Source organism: Balaenoptera ricei, chromosome 1 (genome assembly GCF_028023285.1).
Source record: "Balaenoptera ricei isolate mBalRic1 chromosome 1, mBalRic1.hap2, whole genome shotgun sequence".
NCBI lineage: Eukaryota > Metazoa > Chordata > Mammalia > Artiodactyla > Balaenopteridae > Balaenoptera > Balaenoptera ricei.
The window spans coordinates 160,954,095-160,977,604 of record NC_082639.1 but is presented as its reverse complement, the minus strand read 5'-3'; the positions used below and the strand labels follow the sequence as shown (position 1 = coordinate 160,977,604).

The 23,510-nt window shown below is 41.1% G+C and overlaps 1 protein-coding gene across 10 annotated transcripts in view; it reads right to left on the bottom strand.

The window, feature by feature from the left end:
- SRGAP2 (SLIT-ROBO Rho GTPase activating protein 2) overlaps positions 1-23,510 on the bottom strand; it is a 236,138-nt gene that overhangs the window by 79,669 nt on the left and 132,959 nt on the right. The gene's annotated exons all lie outside the window — the stretch shown is intronic.

The following is a 23,510-nucleotide window of genomic DNA, read 5'->3' as shown; positions in this document are numbered from 1 at the left end:
AAATTATGGTCAGATTACTAAAAGAGTTTTAATAAAATGAAACGTGCCCCTTCTAGAGCCTAGCAAAGGAAATCGTGTGGAGGGAAAATGGGTTGTAGCCTTTGATTTTTCAATTGGTCCCCGAAGAGCAGGCCTGAAAGCCACAACCCACTTGGCAACAGTTGTTAGGTGGGACGAGCTTTCTTGAATCCTTGCAGTCAGGCTTTCCTGAGAATTGTGGAGGAAAGTAAGATGTGAAATAGGATGAGATAGGCATGCGTATATAAACATCCAAGGACTTCAAAGTACCTGACTAAATAGGAACCTCCAAGCAAGAAGAAATTATACCTCTTACTTGCTTTATTTCTACCTCAAACTCCCAGGGCAGTGGTACCTCAATCATGACTGGTTGCTAATGTTACTTGATACTGATGATATACGTTAAGGGGCCTCCAACAGGTTAATCTTAAGGAGTGGTGGCTGTCAGGTTCTTCGCTGCTGCTGCCCAGGGCTGGCATCTAACTACATGGGGAGAAGGGTAGAAATAGAGAAGATTAAGGAAGCAGGAAGGAAATGAGTCACGCCTTTGATACTGAGTGTTTTATGCCAAACCCACGAGAGCAGGACATAAAACTGATAGGCATCACTGGGTCATTGAGAGGGGAAACCTTTGTTTTATCTTCTGCCAGCTCCTTCTAGTTCTTTCCTACTAAAAATCAGATACCAACAATGCCCTTCTAACAGAAGGTATAATACTACCTACCCCCTGGTACAGCTCAGCTCCCAGGCAAAGAAAGGAAGATGTCCTGCATGTCAGAAACATAATCATTTAAGATCTTGCTTTTTTTTTTTTAAGATATATGACTTTAAAAATATTTTTTTTCTGATTACAAAAGGAATATATGTTTATTGCCATAAATAAGAAAACTGTAGAAAACCTCAAAAAAGAAAAAGCAACCCTTAATTCCCACCCCTAAGAAATCACCACTTTGGACTTTGTTATACATTTTTCTCTCTACAATTTTTATGGAATTGGGATTGACTTACACACTCTGTAACTTATCCACTTAGACATATGTTGTGAACATTTCCCTACATGTTATTCTTCTATAGTATTATAATAGATTATATTGATGTAGTTCCTATATTCTTGGACATTTACTTTGCTTACAATTTTTTGTACTAAAACATGCTGTATTTAATTACTTTGTATATAATCTATGCACACACCTGTCATTATTTCCTCCTAGAAGTAACATTGCTGGGTCAAAGACTGCTAACTTATACCATTAAATTGCCCTTGGAAAAAACTGTACCCATTTAAAATACCAATAGAAGCATATAAGATGTTTTTTACTTTTTTTTGTCTTGAAAATTTGATATGGCATCCTCTTTTAATTTGCAGTCCTTTAATTCTAGTGAGCCTAAACTTTTTTTTTACATGTTTAGCAGTCATTTTCACTCTTCCTTTATGCTTCGCCATTTTTCTATTAAGGAATTAATTATGGAATATAACATATGTGTGACCTTTGTTGTGAGCAGACATGAATTTTTACACCTGGTAGTGTGGAGAGGGATGGAGGGAGCTCTGAATTGGCAATCACAAGACTCTTCTATTTCCAGCTCCTCCACTATCAGGAAAATAGCTTTGACAACCTGGTCCATCTCTCTGGACCTCTGTTTTCTTTTCCATAAAATGAAAGTCTTTGGCTTAAACATTCCTAAGGTCTTTTCCAACCTCTGCCATTCTATAATTCTTCACCATCCTTTGCCTGGCTTCTTGAGTCCACAGTAGATTCCAACAACCCAACTTCAGTGTACAGGGGGTTGGCCTTCCTCCACAGAGCACAAGATAATCAGCAGGTTCTCCTCAGGGACCAAGATGCTCTACAAAATGGATGGCTTCAGGAGTACCTTGCTAGCCTTAAATTTACTATTCCCAAATGACTCTCATTCAATGGCCTCAACTGCTGGAAGAAGCCATAAGAGGAAACGCCTTTTTCCAGGATCTCACATACCAACCTCTCCTTCCCATTGTGAGGAGAGCTGAGCTCCATTGAAGCAGCAGAGGCCCAAGGAGTGGAAGTGAGGCAAAATGACTCACCAACCAGCCACAGAGTCAGCAACAAGGCCAGGAAGTGACCATGAGTATCATTTCCAAACACCCTGCCCTCCTGCCTCCAGGCCAACTCCCCCTGCCAGCCTCCCAGCCTCCCTTACACCACCTGGTGTTTAGAAGGCAGAGGTTACAGGAGAAAGCTCCCATTCCTCTACCCTGCTGCTTACCCATGACTTAAACAACCTAGTCCCCAGAGGAGGTGGGAAGGAGAGGGAGAGAAAAAGCGTAACCAATAAAACAGCAATTAAGCCCGGGCAGATGTTTCCTTTCGTGTACTGATTAGTTGGAAAAGGACCGACTCAACTATTATCCCTGTTTATTTGAACAGGCTGCTGAAGTGATTCTGACTTACTCTCCCTCTGGCTGCGGGCTGGGCTGGGAACACACGTGCTGTTAGCCAGGTTACAGTTATGATAAAGTCCCCAGCAATTGGGAGAAATTCTGACTCGAGGAGAGAGGCAGGAAATAGCCTGTACCTCTCCTTGCGCAGACGATAAAAGGCCACCGTTCTCTATTTCAGAAAGCTTAACTGTGTGCCTCTGGGGGCAAGCGTGGCCCCAGCGACCCCTAAAGGGCTTCTGTGCTGGCGGCTGCTGCGGAGCAATTGTCAGAGCTGGGACGCTACAAGGGGGCCCCACCCAAAGACAAGGAGGACATTTATTCCTGGGAACAACAGGACCCGATGAGGCCGAGTCCATGACAATGCAGACTGTAGAGCCTTTCCGTTTCCTATAAAAAACAGCAAGGGATTTCTAGGCAGGGAAGAGAAAGAGAATTTACAGAGCAGTCTTTGTGCCCTATCATACAGCCTGCATCTCTTTTCTTTAAAATTTCTTGGAAGGGAATGAGTCATCTAAACATCGCAGGAAACCAAATAGAAGTCGAGGGAAAAAATTACTTTGGGCAAAATTTTTCTCTTAAATGTTTGCATAGTAATCTTTGCCTGGAAAAAAAAAAAAAAAAGAAGAAGAGATGCCTAAATTTAGACCAGAGATGTGGCACAGTGAATGCTGGTTCTCCGGGATAGGAAGTGCCATGGTGTGCTCAGGAGGGAGCTTTTATTTTGAAACTCGCCACAACTGTTTGGCCAGTGTGTTTCACAGGCCCCCACTCTGCCTGCTGCCGGGGCGGGGCTGATTGGAAGGCAGTGAGATTGCAACAGCGCCTGCCAGCTGTGTGCTTACAAAATGGGCAGGGAATCCTCCTTTTCCAACAGATAACAGCACTGGCCAACAGAACCGAAACACACAGCCTCATTTCCCGAAGACCATCAAGTCCTGAAACCTCCTCACTCACAGAAAGGATGCAGCAGCAGAAACGTAAGGACACATGAGGTTCTGTGGTCTGGGCTGCCGGGACACTGGTCACTCAACTTTGCAGCAATACATTTCCTGAGCTTGGATGGGTTTGTCTATGAGCATTTCCCAAAGAACACTGATTATGAAAGGGTTTTCAAACCAGTCCTCGTCAGGGAGATTACCTGCTACCTGATTCTCTAGGTACTTAGCTGAGCACTAGTATGCTTTCCAAGTTGGGGAGGAGGGGCTGTTGTTTACTGGCTATCTATACTACAAAGCTCTATTATCTGACAGGCACAAAATTACCCCTTATTTGTATGAAAAAAAAAAAAAAAAAAAGAGGAAGGCATGTATCTGCCATGTGGTGAGAGCTAATTTCAGCCCCGTCCCAAGGCTGAGCCTGTCAGCAGGTAGAAACAGTAGGGTCATTTAGTTCTCTGCCGATTAGCCTGTGTCAGCAGATTTCCAAAAAGGAATCCAATTTTCAAGGGCATATATCTCCCTCCACCAGTGCTATTACCCCCCTCCCTACCCCAAAGATACTTCTGAGACCAACTGTTAAAAAGACCTAAAAAAATGTAAAATTGAATTTACATTTACAGGTTTCAGAGGAAAGAGACATGAACCCTATACGAAGCTCTGACAGTAGGAGAAGTGCCACCAGATGTAGGGTGACAGTTTCAGGGGCACTGGCTCACCACTTCAAAGTGGCCAAGTTTCAAGAGCTGGAGCTTTGCCTGAAATGCTTTTGGTGGGGAGGACGGGGCTAAAAGGAGTGGCTGTGTGGCAGCAGGGCTAGTGCTAGGTGATGGTGGGCACTGTGTCTGGCCTCTCCCCAACCCAGCTCAGCCCATCAAAGTAGGTGGTGCAGGATGCAGCAGTGAGGGTGCAGGGTGTGGTGATCCTGCAGGTCAGAGCTCAGGAGTGATTTCTAGATTTCCCTATGGCCACACTACTTGTATCTATGCGGGGGGACTCTTTCTATTCAGCTTTCACTCATTGATTAAGATAGCACATGGTGGCTCTAGCAAGGCTGTGCTCCGGTTAAGCTCTGGGGAGCCCACGGTGGCATAAAATACAAATATACTGAATTGCAAGACATTTATAGAGAGGTAGGCTGGGAGCTGCCACGAAAGAGACACCTGAAGTGCTTTTACCTTCTGAAGATAGGGTAGAACAGGATTTCAAAAAATACATTTTAAAAATTGTAATCCAGTATAACATGTGTGTGTCTACAGTAAAAGTACTTTTTATGTGCAGTGCATTCTGATTTTCCCTATTCTTTTCTCCTCTTCAATTTTTTTAATGTTAGTCATAATTCACTAAATTCATTTTACAACTAATCAATGAGTCATTATACACAGGTTTAAAAACACTGGACACACTAATTGGGGCATTGATAAAGAAAATAGTGGATTAAGGACTGAAGCCCACCAACCAAGACAAGCGCTAAGTAACTTGGCTCTCAAGGTGGCTAACTGCATGTTTTGAAGCAGGTTCAACTCCTAGGTTCTGGCAAAGGGGGAAATGCTGGATTTTTAAGGAGTGATCAATAAAGAGTCCATTGGCAAATATTTATAGAACACCTATTATGTGTCAAGTACTGTGGTTTAACTGAATATAGTAGTATACAAAACAGTTTAAAAGTTTAGTCTACTGAGAAAGATGGACATTAAGCTGATATCTGAGCCTATCAGAATGCAACTCTTCCAGTCTCAAAAGCATTACTAGAAATGGAATTTCTTAAGTTAGTTTTCTAGTTGAAGATGAATTTTTTTCTATCTCAGCCAAGAGGTTTCCACACTTAACTCCAGAGCAACCTAGATATTGAATCTAGCTTGCCAGAAACAGAAATGTGATTTCAAAAAATCTTGCTTTTACATAGCAAATCCCTTCTTTGAATTTGCCTTTCTAAGTTACTAACAGATACTTCAGGTTGTAAAGATACTGCTTCAGTATAAGCGACTCCCAAAGCAGTCACATTTCATTTTTAAAGAGTCTCTTGAGCTTCTCAGCACCATACAAACTAAAAAACTCACCAGGTGCTCCTTCACTCAGAAGTGAATGGGTGTAGTTAAATTCTCTCAGTAACAAGAGTCATATTTTAAGAGAATAAAAGAAAATGTCAGAAACCTGACACAGTCTGAGACCCAATACCCATCTCAGAATTTGTCTTTTGAAACACAACTGGTTTCTTGTTTAGATTCCTGTTTAATTATCTAAAAAACTTAATCTAAAAAAAAAAAAACCAAAAAACCCAAAGCTACTAAAATATGAAACCATCTAAAACTAATGAAAGAGACAGATTATAACTTTTAAAACCATATTTCTTAAGTGCCCAGCCCACTGCTTTGTACACAGCAGCCAGTAAGGTAAACAGCTGTTCAATCAATTAGGTAAAATTTTAGACTTAAACATTATGCTTTCACATAATCACAAGAATAAAACAATATAGCTGCGTTTACTTCATGTAGATTACTGAAAGTGGAAACTCCATCTGAAGTTATCCACATGAGCTCCCTCAGGTTACAGTTCACAGATGAGCCCAAAAAGTTGAAATGACTTTTCCGGGGTCGCACAGCTATCCAGTATCCTGTCTGGGACCACATGCAGTATTCAAAGAGGGTGAAACATGCAGGCACTAGAGCAGGATTTGACTCCTGCTTCTACTTCCCATTTGTATGACCTTGGGTAAATTGTTTAACCACTCTATGCCTCAGCTTCCGCATCTGTAAAATAGGATAATAATGAGATAATCCATGTAAAGTGCTTAAGGTAGAATCTAGCACTTAGTATGCTCAATAAATGTTAGCTGTTATTAATATTAGAATCCAGCCCTCTTAACACCCATTTGAAAGCTCTTTTCCACCAGTGTGCTGCCTCCTGATGTACCCCCAAAACATGTAATGATCATGATATGTGGAATTGGGAAGTGTCCCAGAAGCTAATCCCCAGGCAGAACTGCAGCTAAATCCCTCCAGTGGAGGGGCTCTATCAACCACAGGGAAGAAGAATCTTTGGTTTTCCTCATGCTGCTGATGCACAATCTATTCCCCTCCCCAGTTTCAGTAAGAACCAGAGTAAAAATAACTCTGTAAGAAATATGAAGTTTTCCTAAGGGGGAAGGGTAGGTGGTTAGCAAAAAGGAAGAAATTGGTGGGGGGTTGTGGGACAGTGGCTGTAGAAGCAAAATAAAAAGGATAGATTTACTTTCTATCTCTCTAGGTAGATTAAACAGGAAAGATCCTTCTCAGATGCACAACCAGGACTTGGTTCAATTGGGGTCATAAATTAAATGTCCAAAGGTAGGAGCTCCCTACTGTCTAGGTCAGAGAAGACAAAGAATGCCCATTACTAAGTTCTGGTTTAATGAAATCCAAGAGCCTTCTCCTCTAGGGCACTTGTTTCTGAAAGCCATTTCCTTAAGGCTTTCCCAGAAGTTCTGGAATGTATGAGTAGTCAGACTTAATAACCCACAGTAATGCTAGTGGGCGCTGGGAGAAAATCCATTCTTTGCCATGACAGCGAACGCTATGGATTCAATTTCTACCTCCTGTGGATGCTTACTATGCTCTGTTACAACTGACCAGAGCCTCTTGTCAGGGAAACATATGATTCGGACAAGGCTGAGTCCCACTGGACTGGGGCAGGGGTGGGGTGGGGGTTGGGGGACAGGAAGAGGCTGAAGGTCCTCTGCTCTCCCAAGACCTCAGATGGCACAGTCTAAAACAAAGACCTGTAACAATCTGAATGTCCCCCCATAGTTGTTTCAATCTCTTGGAATGGCCTATTCTAATACTAAAAAATAAGCTGAAAGCAACATCCCTTAAAAGGAGACAATCAAGTCTGAGGCTTCATTTCTTAAACCACCACTATGATGCTTCTCTTGGCAAATTTCCATCTTTAACTCTTCTGGATAATGATTTCAGTGGGAGTGTAATAATGTCTTTAGGCCCTGATCTCCAGTGCCAAAGGATTTCTTGAGGTCATATTGAAGATGAGTGATCACCCCATCTCCCAGTCAGGACACTAAAGGCATAGAAATGGTGTCTTGATGACCATGGCATCCTTGGGTAGACTGGGACACAGGGGACAAAAGACACAAAGACAAACAGGCAACATGAGAGCACAAATCTCTCAGCAGCTGTAAAATGGATTCTAGAGGAAAAATAATCAATGGGTTGGAACTGGGCAAGAAAGAAAAAAAAAAAAAAAAAAGCCAGAATGATAAGGCTGAGCATATGCCCGTCCACAGTTAGGAATTCCAGGAGCTGGGTGATGGGAAGAATACCCCTGTGGCTCCCAGTTGACTGGGAGGAGGCTGGAAGCATAGGAGTTAACAGAGCTCATCTGAAAGCTGGCAGCGTGAACACGGCATGGGAGGCGGCCTGGTAGGAAGTAAAATAGTCAGCAGCACCCATACAGGAAATGCCTGGGGTGCTGGGAAAATCGCTGATTAGATACTTTAAAGAGGAACCTGGCAGCAAAGTCAGTTCATTGAGGGATCTGTGTAGTTCTTCTACTTTTGGAGTTGCCTTAGAATCCCACCGTCGAGATAAAAGGAGGAGCAGAGGGTTTAATTATGGAAAGAGCATCTTGATACTTCAGGTGCCAGAGTTGGACCAGAGAGGAGCAAAAAAGCCAACTCTGGGAGATAAATAGAGTTCTTCACTGGCAGAAGATTAGAATGCATTTCCTTGGGGCTGGGGTGGAGCTCTGAGTCTGGACAGCTTTCTTCAGTGACAGTGGTGGTCTGTACCCTTTCGTCTTTGTCCACACTGTGTCCACATGCACAGCCACTCCCTTCAGTCTACGGACAGTTAAAAAAATCTACGTCCTTGGAGGAGGGCACCTTCCCTCATCCCCAGTGAAAAATCAGTGAATTGTGAGAAGGAGGATGTCCAGAGTTTGGAACTGACGATTTCCGGTCCCCAGCTCTAAGTGATTCAATTTTTCCTCTTCACTTCGGGCTTTTTAAGTTTTCCAGGTCCACCAATAGAACGTGTATCTGACTGCAGTTGCCAGGCATAGGGCCCATATATGTCATTTAGGCCAGGTTTGTTCATTGTTTTTCAAATCTTCTTTATCTTTACGGATTTTTTGTGTGTGTGTGTTTGTTTTTTTTTTTGTCTGTTTGATTATTTGCTAAGTCAGGTGTATTAAACCTCCCACCGGGGTTGATGATTTGTCTATTTCTCCTTTTAATTCTGTCCATTTTTGATTTATATGTTTTAAGTTTGCATTATTAAGTATATAATTCTTCCTGGTAACTTGAATCTTTAATTATTATGAAATATCCTTCTTTATCTCTAATAATCCTTTTTGCATTAAAATCTATCTTGTCTGATTTTATCAGAACTATCTTTTCCCATCATTTTGCTTTAACTCTTTCTATATCCTTATATTTAACTCTGCCTATATCCTTATATTTAAGGTGTGGCTTTTCATGCTTCAGTTTTGTTTATTTAAAATCTGTTTTTTAATTTTGCATGAGTCTATTTACAGTCATTGTAATTACTGATACATTTAGGTTTAAATCCACCAATCAGCTGTATGCTATTTGTTGTATTTTCTCTCATTTTTTACCTTCTTTTTTCCTTCTAATTAAAAAAATTCAGTAAAAGTCACTCTTGGTTTATTCTCTGTGCTTTGACACATTCATGTACGTTTGTACACAAATGTACAAAGTGGGTATCCACCACCACAGTTAAGACATAGAACAGTTCCATCACCCACCAAAAAATTCACTCATGCTGCCCCTTTATTGTCAAACTCTCCTCTACCCTTAATCCCTGGAAGCCACTGCTGTGTTCTATATTCCTATAGTTTTGTCTTTACCAGAATCTTTCTTACCATCTCTTGGCTAGTTTTTACTTATCAAGTTTCCCCCTCTCTTAGATTGGTAGAGATACTATTTCTTTAGTGATAACCCTAAATTATAACATACATCCTTGACTTGCCAAAGTCTAATATAAATTAATACTCTTACCACTTCCAGGACAATACCTTTAAACCTATTTCCCCATCTCTGCCTGGGCACAGATTCTATTGTTGCCATTTACATTAATTTTACGTATGTTTAAAACCCTGCAAGAAATTATTTTTTTAAAGTCAATATTCATTTAGATGTATACTTTTTGTTTCTCTTCACTTTTTCCTGCATCTCCAAGCTTCTATCTGGGATTCATTTTATTTCTGCCTAAAGAATACCATTCAGGGGCTTCCCTGATGGCGCACTGGTTAAGAATCCGCCTACCAGTGCAGGGGACATGGGTTCGTGCCCTGGTTCAGTAAGATCCCACATGCTGCGGAGCAACCAAGCCTGTGCGCCACAACTACTGAGCCTGCGCTCTAGAGCCCACAAGCCACAACTAGTGAGCCTGCGTGCTGCAACTACTGAAGCCTGTGCCCCTAGAGCCCGTGCTCCTACAACAAGAGAAGCCACCACAATGAGAAGCCCTCGCATCACAACTAAAGAAAGCCCGCGTGCAGCAACGAAGACCCAACACAGCCCCCCAAAAATAATAAATAAATAAATTAAAGAAAGAAATAGAAAAAAAAAATTAAAAAAAAAAAGAATACCATTCAGTATTTCTTTTAGTGCAAGTTCTGCTGATGATAAGTTATATTAGATTTTTCTTGTCTGAAACTGTCTAGTTCACCTTCATTTTTGAAGGTTATTTCCTTCAGCATCATTCTACTGTCTCTTTTCTTCTATTGTTTCTGTTGCAAAGTCAGCTGTCAGCTTTGCTGTCTCTCCTTTGAAGGTAATATGCCTTTTTCCCCCCCCTTTGGCTGTTTTTAAGATTTCTCTCTGTCATAGTTTTCAGCAACTTTACTATAATGTGCCTACATGTAATTTTCTTTGTATTTATCCTGCTTGGGGTTCATAATCCTTCTTCAATCTGTGACTTGATGTCTCTTCTTAGGTTGGGACAACTCATAGCTTTTATCTCTTCAAATATTGCTTCTACCCCATTCTCTCTGTTCTCTTCTTCTAGAACTTCAAATGTATGCATATTAGGCCTATTTATCATATCCCACAAGTCTCCTATGCTTTTTTTTGTTTTGTTTTGTTTTTGGTATTTTCCATCCTTTTTCTCTTTCTAAGCTTCCGTATGTATTTTTTTCTGACCTATCTTCCAATTCATTAATTCTTTTCTTTTTTAAAAAATTTATTTATTATTTATTTATTTTGGCTGCATCGGTTCTTAGTTGCAGCACGTGGGATCTTGGTTGAGGCATGTGGGATCTTTCATTGCGGCGCGTGGGCTTCTCTCTAGTTGTGGCATGCAGGTTTTCTCTTCTCTAGTTGTAGGGCGCAGGTTCCAGAGTGCGTGGGCTGTGTAGTTTGCAGCACACAGGCTCCCTAGTTGAGGTGTGCGAGCTTAGTAGTTGTGGCGCGTGGGTGCCCACAGCCTGTGGGATCCTAGTTCCCTGACCAGGGATCAAACCCACGCCCCCTGAATTGTAAGGTGGATTCTTTACCACTGGACCACCAGGGAAGTCCCCAATTCATTGATTCTTTAGTCAGCTTTGTCTAACCTGCTATTTAATCCACATTGAGCTCTTTATTTTAGTTACTATATTTTTCAGTACTAAAATTTCTGTTTGATTCTTCTTTTTTTTAACGTTGAGATAAAACTCACATACCATAAATTCACCATTTTAAAGTGTATGATTCAGTGGTTTTAGTATATTCCACAAGGTTGTGCAACAGTCACCACTATTTAATTCCGGAACATTTCATCACCAAAAAAAGAAGGCTCTCACCTGTTATTAGTCACTCTCTCCCCTGAGCCCTTCCTCCAACTCCTGGCAACCATTAAGCTACTTTCTGTCTCTATGGATTTGCCCATTCTGGATATTTCCTATAAATGGAATCATACAATATGTGTTTTTAAGGTTCATCTATGTTGTAGCATATATCAGTACTTTCTTCCTTTTTATGGCTGAGTACTATTCCATTGTATGGATATGCCACATTTTGTTTACCTGTTAATTAGTTGATGAACATTTGGATTGTTTCCAAATGTTCATCAACTGGTTATTATGAATAATGCTGTTATGAACATTCATGTACAAGTTTCTGTGTGGGCATGTTTTCAGATATCTTGAGTATACATCTAGGAGTGGAATTGCTTGGTCGTAGGGTAACTCCACGCTTAAGTTTTTGCATAAGTTTTGCTTAAGTTTTTGAGGAATTGCCAATCTGTTTTTCATAGCATCTGCACCATTTTACAATCCCACCAGCAATGTATGAGGGTTCCAATTTCTCTACATCCTTGCCAACATTTATTTTTTCTTATTTTTATTTTTGAATTATAGCCATCCTGGTGGGTGTGAAGTGGGATTTCATTGTGGTTTTGACTTGCAGTTCCCTAATGACTAACAATGTTGATCATCTTTTCATGTGCCTCTTGGACGTTTGTATACCTTCTTTGGAGAAATGTCTATGCAAGCGTTTTGCCTTTTTAAAGATTGGGTTGTTTCTCTCTTTATTGTTGAGTTGTAAGAGTTCTTTATATATTCTGGATACTAGATCCTTATCAGACACATGATTTGAAAATATTTTCTCCCATTCTATAGGTTGTCTTTTCATTTTTTTGATAGTGTCCTTTGAAGCACAAAAGTTTACAATTTGGATGAACTTCAATTTATGTACTTTTTCCTTTTGGTGCTTATGTTTGGTGCCATATCTAAAAAACCATTACCTAATCCCAGGTCACAAAGATTTATGCCTACGTTTTCTTCTAAAAGTTTTAGCTCTTCCATTTATACCTTCAATCCATTTTGAGTTGTTTGATTCTTTTTTATAATTTTCCAGTTTTTTGTTATTATTTGTTTTCATAAACATAGTTAATTTAAAGTTTGTCTGATAACCATTAATATGGACCTCCTGTAGGTCTATTGTTTTTCTTACTAGCATTGCATATACAAAACACTGAGAGATACTAGGCCTAGGATGACAGCATTGTCCACTAGAGAGGATTTAAATTTGCTTATAGCCACTAGATATCTTAGATCAACTTAATCCAATTAGAGATTAAGATAATTTGAAGCTAGGTTTCAGTCCCTGTGAGCCTGCTAAAGTCTGTTTCTGGTTCACTGTTACTACTAAATTATATCCCTGTGGGGTTCCAAAGCCTGGGGAAGTTTACCAGGGCTCCCCTTCCTCAGCCTGAATTCCAATTTTTGTCCTGTTAGCCCTATAAGGCTATTAAAAGCTCTGCTTGGCTTCTCTTCTAGAATAGCAGATGCCTCTTAGGCAAAAGCAGCTTCAAAGAAGCAGAAGGGCTAGTTTGAGTTATCGAAACTGCCATTTCTAGTAGCAAAACTCAAAGTTTAAACTTTGAAGACAGACATTATCTTTATGTGTAGCCCTCACCAGGTCCAGTGCAATGTTGGATACCTAATAAGTATGCTTTGTAAGAAAGAAAGAATGGATACTGATGAAAGTGTAGGCTTACCACATTTACATTTTAAAGTTGTTCATTTCCCAGGATATGGTAACCAAAATACTCTGGTAAAACAAGAGAGAAGCAAGCTTGAGGTTTTAAATATGGTTCTTCATTACTTCCTTAGAGGCTTTTCAAAAACCACAATCCATCAAAGGATAGGAGAGGGATGAATCCACCTCATATAAAGGGCATATGTGAAATTAGCTGTAGTGATTGAGAATCCAGATTTAAATCTCAGGCATTCTCTGGTAACCCGAAGTCCACCAAATGGAGGAACTCCCCATGAAGTTCTAAAAATGAGCACATATAAAAGTCTTATACGGGGCCATTTGGGGCTTGAAGAGGTTTGGCCATCTACTTCCTGGGACATATGTGAAAATAGCTCCACCAACTATCCTGAATTCCTTAACAGCACACTGGCCTTTCTTAAGTGACACTAGCATAAAAACAGAAAAAAGTAATCATTGACTTCTAATTCTCCAATAAGCGGCCATATGCTGCTGACTTTTCCTTTACGATATATGTAACATCTGTCTCCTTTTCATTCCTCCTGCCACTGCTACCACATCGTGGGCCCTTATTACCCTGCCCCTGGATTAGAGGCCCAGTCTTTCTGAAATAGCAGCTCTATTATATCATTTTCCTATGAATAAATCTTCCTTGGTTCCCAAGTGCTCTCCTCATAAATACCCTGGTTTAGCCAAACTATGTTACTCACCACCCTCTGAAGAGTCCTCACACATTCCTGCACTCTCTTTTGTCCTGAAATCTGTTCTTTCCATATGGAATGTCCTTCCACTCTAACTCCCCCTCCACACTCATGAACTGCTCACTTTTCCATCTCTAATTATGAAATCATTTTCATTTATGAACTCCTCACTTTTCCATCTCTAATTATGAAATCATTTTCATGTTCAAATTTCACCTGTCTACTTACTGTATGTAAAGCATTTACTGTAGCTGGCACAGGATAAATCTTCAATATATATTCTTAAAAGAAAACTGAGTGTGTGTGTGGGTGGGGATATAATTTTCAATCAATGGTGATATGGAAATTGCATGTCTACTTTTCAAAAAATTAAATTGTGTCCTACCTCACATTATATATAAAAATTGATTTCGTGGAGATGGCTTAAAGACTATAATGTGAAAGACAAAACTATAAGAAGATAATACAATGGAATATCTTCAAGACCTTAGAGCAGGAAAGGCTTTCTTAAAGATGGCAGAAAAAGCACTAACCATAAAGAAAAACGAATGTAACTACATTAAAATCAAGAACTTTTACTAACCAATAGAAAATATGAAAAGGAAAAGATAAGACATAGTGTAGGAGAATATATGTCTAGCTATATAACCAATAAAAGGATTAGTATTCCAGATAGGCACTTCGTAAAAGAATATATTTAAATTGTCAATAAAAATAAGAAAAGGCCCTCAAACTCATTAGTAATCAGATTGTTGCAAATTAAAACCAATATGACAATAGCTAAAATTAAAAGTAAAACTACAGGGCTTCCCTGGTGGCGCAGTGGTTGAGAATCTGCCTGCCAATGCAGGGGACACGGGTTCGAGCCCTGGTCTCGGAAGATCCCACATGCCGCGGAGCAACTGGGCCCGTGATCCACAATTACTGAGCCTGCGCGTCTGGAGCCTGTGCTCCGCAACAAGAGAGGCCGCAATAGTGAGAGGCCCGTGCACCGCGATGAAGAGTGGCCCCCGCTTGCCACAACTAGAGAAAGCCCTCGCACAGAAACGAAGACCCAACACAGCCATAAATAAATAAATAAACAAATACTTTAAAAAAAAAAAAAAAAAGTAAAACTACAGATAAAGTTAAAAATCTGACCATACTAAACACTGGCAAGGATGTAGAAGAATGAAACTCTCATACATTGCTGGTGGGGGTGAAAATTACTAATAACTACTTTGGGAAATAGTTTAGCGTTATAAAAAAGAAGATATGCCTATTTTTTAAACCAGCAATTCCACTACTTGGTATACACCCTAGAAATCTGAGCATATGTACACCAGTATGCACATACGAGAATGTTCACCATAGCATAGTTTGCATTAGTCCCAACTGAAAACAAGCTAAATGCCCATTGATAACAAAATGGATAAGTAAATTGTGGTGAATTCATAAATGGAAGCCTACAGCAATGAAAATAAACAAGGTACAGCTCTATGCAACAGCATGGATGACTCTCACAGACTGTGGCAAACAAAAGTAGCAAGACACAAAAGGATGCATACAGTGTAATTCCACTTACGTAAAGTTCAGAAACAGGCAAAATTCAATTATGCTGTTTAAAGGTGAATACCTAGGGGCTATAATTTAAGGAAAGCAAGAAAATAATTATCACAAAGTGAGGATAGTGGGGAGGAATAGAGAGAGCTGTGACTGGGGAAGAGTATAGCAGGGACTTTTGAGGTGCTGATAAGATTATGTATTGACCTGTGTGGTTAGTTACTCTGGTGTTTGCTTTATAATTACTCATTTACTATACACATATATTTTACAAACTTTTCTATATCTATATTTCAAATTTAAAAATTGAAAAACCGAAGAGTTCCATGATTGATGGGTGATATCTATCACAAATGTAGGAATGAAGTTTTTGCTGATACACATTGGTTCACAGGCCTTCCTTCAACAACCAAGCTGAATATGAGCTCCTCCTTTACTGCCTGTCCCATATTCTCTAGCAATTATTATCAATGCCATTTACTGGACACATCATATCTACAATGCCTTGATTAAAGCATTTATGCAAATGTCTTCTTCCCTTTCAACTATAGCATAAGCTTCTGAAGGATCTGGACTATTTCTTGCAATTAGTAATTAGTAAAAAGAGTTAATTGTAGCTTACATTTACCTAATGCTTAGTGTGAGTTAACCGTTTATAGGCATAACCTTATTTAATCTTTGTAATAACTCTATGAGGTATTTGTTATTATCTCCACCTTATAGATACTAAATCTTGCAGAGGTTATTTGTCCATGGGAACAGCTATGAAATGTTAGAGTTAGAATTTGAACCCACAAATTCCTGTTCAATGCTATTTTGTCAGATTTGTATTTTCCTCATCTTGTACAATGCCTTGCATATAGTAAGCACCCAATAATTATTTATTAAGTGAACATGAGAGGATGAAGGGCTGTAAGCTTTCATAGCAAGAAAAAGAGGGATAGTACAAAAGAATATCCTTGATGTATCAGTTTTTAAATCCTCAGGTATATGTATAAAATGTTATGATTCCATCTGTTAAAAAGAGAATTATATATGTTAGCCATAAAAATTAGCTGCTAGGATATTCCGGTTACAAGGAGGGAATCCAAAACTTAATGAGCTTTAAATCCATTTGCTGTATTTGGATGGCTGGCAGTTCAAAGGGCAAATGGCAAATGCATATCTCGTGAAGCACCCTGGCCATCGTGCAGACAGAACCGAGCCAAGGGGTGACCGATTGCTGCATTTCCACCAATGCAGTGGCTCTATGCAAGCCCTGAACAGTTCATCCGTTCTTTGCTTTGGTCTTGGGACTTCAGGATGAATGGGATGAGGATGGGGGTAAATGACAAGGGCGAGCACTGTCTTGGGGGCACTGCTCTACAGAGTTCAGGCAGCAATCTTCTTGGGGAGCCCCAAGGAAGGGAGTGGAAAGAGGCTTAAGACAATGGGTGCTTTCAGGAATTCCCTTAGTACCCAGAGGAGAAGAGAGGAGCAGAGGGAAGGTTCAAACACCCAGGGGAAAGGAAACCACTTTTTGATCCATTCCAAAAACAAGGATTGTGATCAAAGAATCAATTGCTGAAGTTATAGCAAAAAGAAAGCAACAACGGGCCTTCCCGCATTCCTGTCTTTCCATGCCAGGCTGTCCTCTCCCACTGATCATCCCCACCCCCCAACTCCTGGGGACAATTGAGCTGTGTCTCTGGTATGCGTGGAGCTGCAGGTCATGGCCATATTTAACGAGAACATTCATTCTCCACAGGCTCTACAGGGCTCCTCAAAACGCCCTTTGTGTCACTGTGCCTTTCTCTCCACCCCCCTTGACACTAATTTAATCAAGATGTCCTAGCTCGTAGATGGGGAGGACTCGTCAGTTCCGCATTCTTTGTGGCATTAGGGTTTTGAAGCAAAATATGTAGAGTTGAAACCAGCAAGTCGAGGAGATAGGATCAGGGTCTCCAAGCCAGAGCATGCCAACCTTTCATGTAAACCCTAGGCTTAAAGAGTGCACTAGGTTTGTGACATACTCTTATAATTTTTAATTAACCCTAAATATTCTAGTGAGGTTGAGAAATATTTCTTAGGCAAGTACACAGGCAATCAGGAGAGAAAAAAAAGAAAGAAGTGAAAGAAGTGAAAGAAAGAAGGAGAGAGAGAGGGAGGGAGGGAGGGAGGGAGGGAAGAAGGAAGGAAGAAAGAAAGGAAGAAAGAAAGGAAGAAAGGACGAGAGAAGGAAAGCCAAACAAAAAACAAAGGAAAAAAAGAGATGATAGGATTAAAATAAAAGATAGGATTTACTCATCAGCACTGTTTCTAGAATGCAGAACTAGAAAAGAGCAGCTCGTTGCCTGCTCTTTCTCTCCTAGTCTCCACTCCATTCACCCATAATTTTGCAAAATTTGAAAACTTCAGTTGCCGTACCTACAAACCAGATTTTAATTCAGATGTGCCTTTCTTAGCTGCTTCTCTAGACCACAGCCAGAAGTGAATCTCAAAATTGTGGTAGGGAATTAAACTAGTAAGAAAAATAAACAAGGAACCCATCTGGAGCCCTGGGTCCCTGCCCAGGTTACCTGATTCCTAGTCTGATGTTCTTTTCCTATGCTGTGGTATCTCCCAAAAAGAACCTCACCGCTCAGCACCACTTTCCTGAGTTGATTTGTGGATGCCCAGCTGGGCCTCTGAAGCCTGAGTCTTGTGGGCCAGGAGTCAAATTCAAGGAAGGCAGGAGGCAGGCCTGGGGATCTCAGACAACCCATCTGAGGAACTGACTTGGGTATGTGTTGAAATTCTTCTCGTCAACCACAGATCCATTTCGTCATGACCTCCCGCTGGGGACATATAACCAATTCCCCTCCATTATCTGCTTGCCAGTTTAACCAGCTCATATCACCACGGACAGAAATATAGTCAAAGGGCTATTGTTTCACAACCCGTGAGAGGATTTTCAGAAACCTAGCAAGCAGGACTCTAGATTACAAGAGGGGTGTATCCTCCACAGCTTTTGGAGGAAAAAGAATCTTGAGCTCAATTCTATCTCCTCTTGCCTAGGTCAAGTAAGCAATTGGCCTGGGATCAGGAATAACCCTAAATGCTTAGACTAATCCCTGAATTCCCATGTAATTCTACAAACCCAATTAACCTCCCAGGCATGAAAAACTAAAATGATTTTCAGCACCCTTGCAAAGCTGTGCTAAAAAAGTTCACTACCCTCTAGTAAACAAACATCTTCTCCAAGCAGCTTAAGGTAAGAACTGAGCCTCTGCCCTCCCCCCACCTCTTTTTGCTGACTTGCATATTTTCTCCATTTTCTGGAAAAACTGATAAGAAATGCTTCCCTGATACTGTCAGATCATGACTACGGCCTATAGCCCTGGTTTTTATGTTAAGGCAAAGAGAGGATACCAGCTAAGCTAACAAGTGGCAGAAATTTGGGAAAAGGGCCAGTGGAAGCAACCTCTGTGATATGGAGAACAATATCTCAGTTTACCATATTCTATAACCAAACGGTGAGCACATCTGCACTGGAGATTAGAAACGGCTCTGGGTTGAACAAAAGGTATTTGGTCTAAGCCTGTCCAAGAGGAAAAGCAACACCTTGTGAAACTTCATTTAATGAGATCTACAATATATTTAATAAAGTTAGCTACTCTAGTTCTTACAAGAGTAACCCAGTGGTTATATAGAGATAATCTAGAGAAAATGTGATTTTTTTTTCCTATTTCAAAATTTTTCCAGCATTTAAATCTATAGCCCAAAATGTAAGCCCTGCACACTCTGATTCCAAATACAGCTGGAATGTCTCTCCCCCATCTTCTCCATGCCTCCTCCCACTGCCTTAATTCAGGACCCCATCATCTCTTACATCAACTATCAGGATAGTTTTATTATAACTGTTCTTGCTTTTCTAAACTCTCTCACATCCAAACATTTCAGAGTAATCTTTCTAAAAGGCAAATCTGTCCATGGTACTCCCTTGGTAAAACCCATTACTGGGATTGTTTCAGTTAAGAAGCATTTATAGATGCTAATAAGTAGTGGGCAAAGATGAGAAGAAATAGGATATTTACATTGTCTCAAAGATTCTTTTCACAAGTTATTTAAAGTGCAAAGGGAAAGAAAGTAACTTACAGTAAAACAGTCTGGCAGAAACCTCCCTTAACCAAGCAATCAGAACGATCACCACTAGTAATGGGAAAAATCAACCGGAAGCGGCTCCTGATAAAATACGCAGTATCACTTCTGTGGTGTTCGTGCCAAAACCCGCTTAATCAGATCTAATCATGAGGAAATAGCAGACGAACCAAAACTGAGGGACATTCAACAAAATAACTGGCCAGCACTCTTCAGAAGTGTCAGTCATGAAAGACAAAGGAAGACGAGGAAATGTCAGTGATTAGAGGGGACTAGGGAGACAGTAAAACTTAGCACAATGTGTGATCCTGACCTGGCTCCTGAACCAGAAACTGGACATGAGTGGGGCAACTGGTAAAATTTGATTTAGACCAGTACATTAGGTAATAGTATTGGATCAGTGTTAATTTCCTGATTTTGATCATTGTACTGTAGTTATAAGAGATTTTAACATTTTGGTGAAGGGTATACAGGAATTTTTGTACTGGTTTTGCAACTTTTCTCTAAGTCTGAAGTTATTTTCCAAATGAAAAGTTAAAAAAAAAACAAAACCCAAAATAACATTATGAGGCTTCCCCTTTGCTGGCTTCAGACTCTAAGCTCTTTAGTGAGGCATGCAAGGCCGGCCTGATTCTTCCGCCTCATCACTTGCCATCTCCTAAAAGGGTTCTGTGCTCAGCCATCCTCACCCATAGCACCTATAATTCCAGGACACTATTTGCTTGTCTCATCTCCCAGGAATCCCTATTCACCACCACACCCCCCTCCCTCTCCCCCACTAAGACTCAAACAACTTGGTAAGGCAAACCTCAGCTCATGCTTTCCTCCATGAGGAACCCATTATTATACTGTACTATCACAGCTCACTTGTGTATCTGTTTCTCCCACTGGACTCTGCTCTTAGGTCAGGAACCTCGCCATGCCATCTTCCCAATCCCTGGCAAAGGGCCACATAGAGTCAGAACTCAAACACTATTTGTTGTGCAAACATATTGTCTTCACTTAGAACTCTCTAACGGTATACCAAACACTTTCCTAAAAATCCCCGCACTTCCTTACAGAATTTCAGGAAGAAATCTTAGAAAGATGACTCCAAACCCTTATTTTAGCAGATTAGAAAACCAAGTCTCAGAAAGATTAAAAAGTGAGGTCACACTGCGAGTCAGTGTGAAAGCTGGGAAAAGACCCTCACCCCCAGATCAGGGTCTTCTTTGATTCGTAAACTACAACAGAGCCCTCTCTCCTCCAAACCAAGAAAATACTGCAGCACGCACGCAGGCAAAAGTGTCTGGGCCTAGCGTGGCGCTTGGGGAAAGCATTTAATAAACACTTGCTGAAACAAACTGAATCACCAGGGAGCAGCACCACAATTCCTTACTTCATTCAGGTTGCACCTGAACAAGATGTGACTGGCTCTCAGGCCTGACCTGCCCAAGACACCTGACTGCATCCTGCAGTCAAGAATGGACAGCTGGAATAGGCTAGTCTTCAGTGTGAAGGACTGGTTTTCTACCTAAGAGGCCTATGATCCAGAGAGAGCAGGAGCCTGGCTTTCCTCCAGGGCTGGTGGGAGGCTGAGGCAGAGACTCTGCATAGCCCCGAGCTATGTGGTATCAGGCCAGAGGCAACACACAAGGATCACATCCTTACATCTAACCTGGGGAGGAAGCCCATCCCTCAGAAATCATCAGATGTCAGAAATCAACTGCTCTGATTACAACACCCTTTTTAATCTTCCTGGCCCAGGAGAGGATATGCACTGATAACTTTAATGATGCCAGCAGGTACAATTAATTTCCATTCCTGCTCTTCATACACTGTTATGTGAAGGGGACTGGAAGGACAAAATTAAACTCCACTGGGGCTTCAGCCTGCAGCTCTAAAACAGACAGACTGCTCAGAACTCAGCACGGAAAACCTCACCCTGTGTTGGACTCACGCTGACCTATGAATGCTTGAAAGACCTGTGTGGCCTTGGGCGCAAGGGTCACTGAAATTAAATCACATTTAAAAGCCCAGGCAGGATTTGATATGAGTCTAATGGACCTAGGAATCAAGCAAGGTTTAAATCCAAATGATAACTGAAATATTTTATGTTGTTTCAAAGAGGAATATCAATTTTATCAGTCAGTGTATCCCTAATGTAAAGGGATGTATCCCTAATGTAAAGTTTTTTTATACCTCTATCAAGATTGCTTTCAAATTAAAAACTTGTTAACATCAGCTAGAAAAGAAATCTTGATTTATGTACCATTTCTCTTCCAAAGCAGTTTCATATGCTTTTCCACCGTTATCTTTACACCACCTCCAGGAGCAAGTGGGCAAGAAGGATGCTTTCTCGTTCAGTTTACCGCAGGGCACACAGAAGTCTGGGAAGGTCAGACTCTTCTGTAAGACTCACAAGAACGTAACGCTAGAGTTGGAAGGGACTTTTTAAAAAATTCCCTGTCTCAGGCTTATGCTACTGTACTCCTTCTCACTATTAGCTGAAAGGATAAGTAAAGTGCGTAAAAGCTGAGTGGAGACTTTGTTGAGGACACCACAGTTTCCCAAGATTCCGAAACCCAAATCGAATGACATCTGCTCAGATCCCATTCTTCCCGATCCCTTTAAAGGACCCACCATTGCTTCTTCCTCTTCTCACTTAGGTTCTCGGAACCATGTTATTCTCATTTTCTTTCTGCCCATTTTAATTTGCTCTTCTCTCCTCTTTGCTGGCTCCTCAAAATCCTCTCTCTAGGCCTCAACTGCCCCTTCCTCCGAATTCTCACTCTCATGCCTTCAACTGTCAGTTTTATGCGGTTAATTTCCAAATTTCCCTTCTAGCCTTAACCCTCACTGAACTTTCTCACCTTGCCACGTCTAAAACTGAACTCAGAGAGTGTGGTATTGACCTGGTAGGTTGGTCCCACCTCTGCTACTACCTCACTGGGTGACCTAAGGCAAGTCACTTCTTCCTGACGCTCAGATTCTTCACTAATAATTAAAGGGCTGGACTAGAACCAGTGGCTCTTCCACACACTTTCCCCAGTAAATGGCAACTCTAACTCCCAACTGATCAGGCCAAAATGCTTGGAGTCATCTTTGACTCCTCTTTTCCCCACATACCACATTCAAGCCAGCAGCAAATGCTCCATCTTCAAAATACATCTCAGACTCTGACCACATCTCACTATCTCCACATCCACCACTCTGTTCCACCATCATCTCCTGCCTGAATTATTTATAGGAGCCTCCTTAACTGGTCTCCCTGTTCTGCTCCTGCCTTGCTCCTCCTTCAGTCTTCTCTTAACCCAGCAGCCAGAACAATCCTATTTCAACAAGAGTCAGACTGTATCATTCCTCTGTTCCAAATCCTCGTGTGGCTCTCCACTGGCCTCCAAGGCCCTTCCTGAGGCAGCCTGCCCCACGACCCCCAGCCACATCACCTACCAATCTCTCTCTTGTCTACTGTGCGCAAGGCCGTTTTGCTGTTTCTCTAAGCAGATAAGCACACTCCCATCTCATGGCCTTAGACATGCTGTTTCCTCTGCCTGGAATACTTTCCTCAGAGAGCTGAATAGCGAGATCCCTCATTTCCTCCAAGAATCAGTTCAAATGCCAATTTATCAATGAAGCTTTCCCTGACCACCCTATATAAAACAGCAATGTCCCCAGGACCCCCATCCTCTTTACCCTACTTTATTTTGTCATCATCTAATATATACTGACTGGTTTATTTGTACATTGCCTGTTTCTCAGACTAGAATATAAGCTCCATGCAGGCAAGGGCTTTTTCTGTTTTTGTTATCTGCTGTATTACAGTGCCTACCACAGTGCCTGGAATGTGGGAAGCACACTGTAAACGTTTGTTGAATGACCAAATGAATTTTGATCCTCTCTAGCATTTACCTCCTTCCACATCATATCAGGTCACTCGGTACTACCTACAACTTCTTTGCTATGCCTCTTAATAAATCCCATTCTTTCAGTTTCCATTGCCATTATCCAAGAACTGGGTTCTATTACCCGCTGGATTATTGTAGTGGGCTCCCAAATAGTTTCTTCCACCCTAAACCACACTGAACATTGCCACCAATGCCACTGGAGACCATGGTTTTTCGCTATTTCACTGCCCTACCTAAAATGGTCAATGGCTCTCTTTGACCAGCAGCTTGAACTCCTTGAGTTGGCATTCAAAGCCCTCCACACTCAGGCTCCAACCTCATCCCACATCTTTCCCCTATTGCTGGCCAACAGAAAGTCTCTGCTGCTGTCAGACTGGTCTCATGGGTGGCATCTCT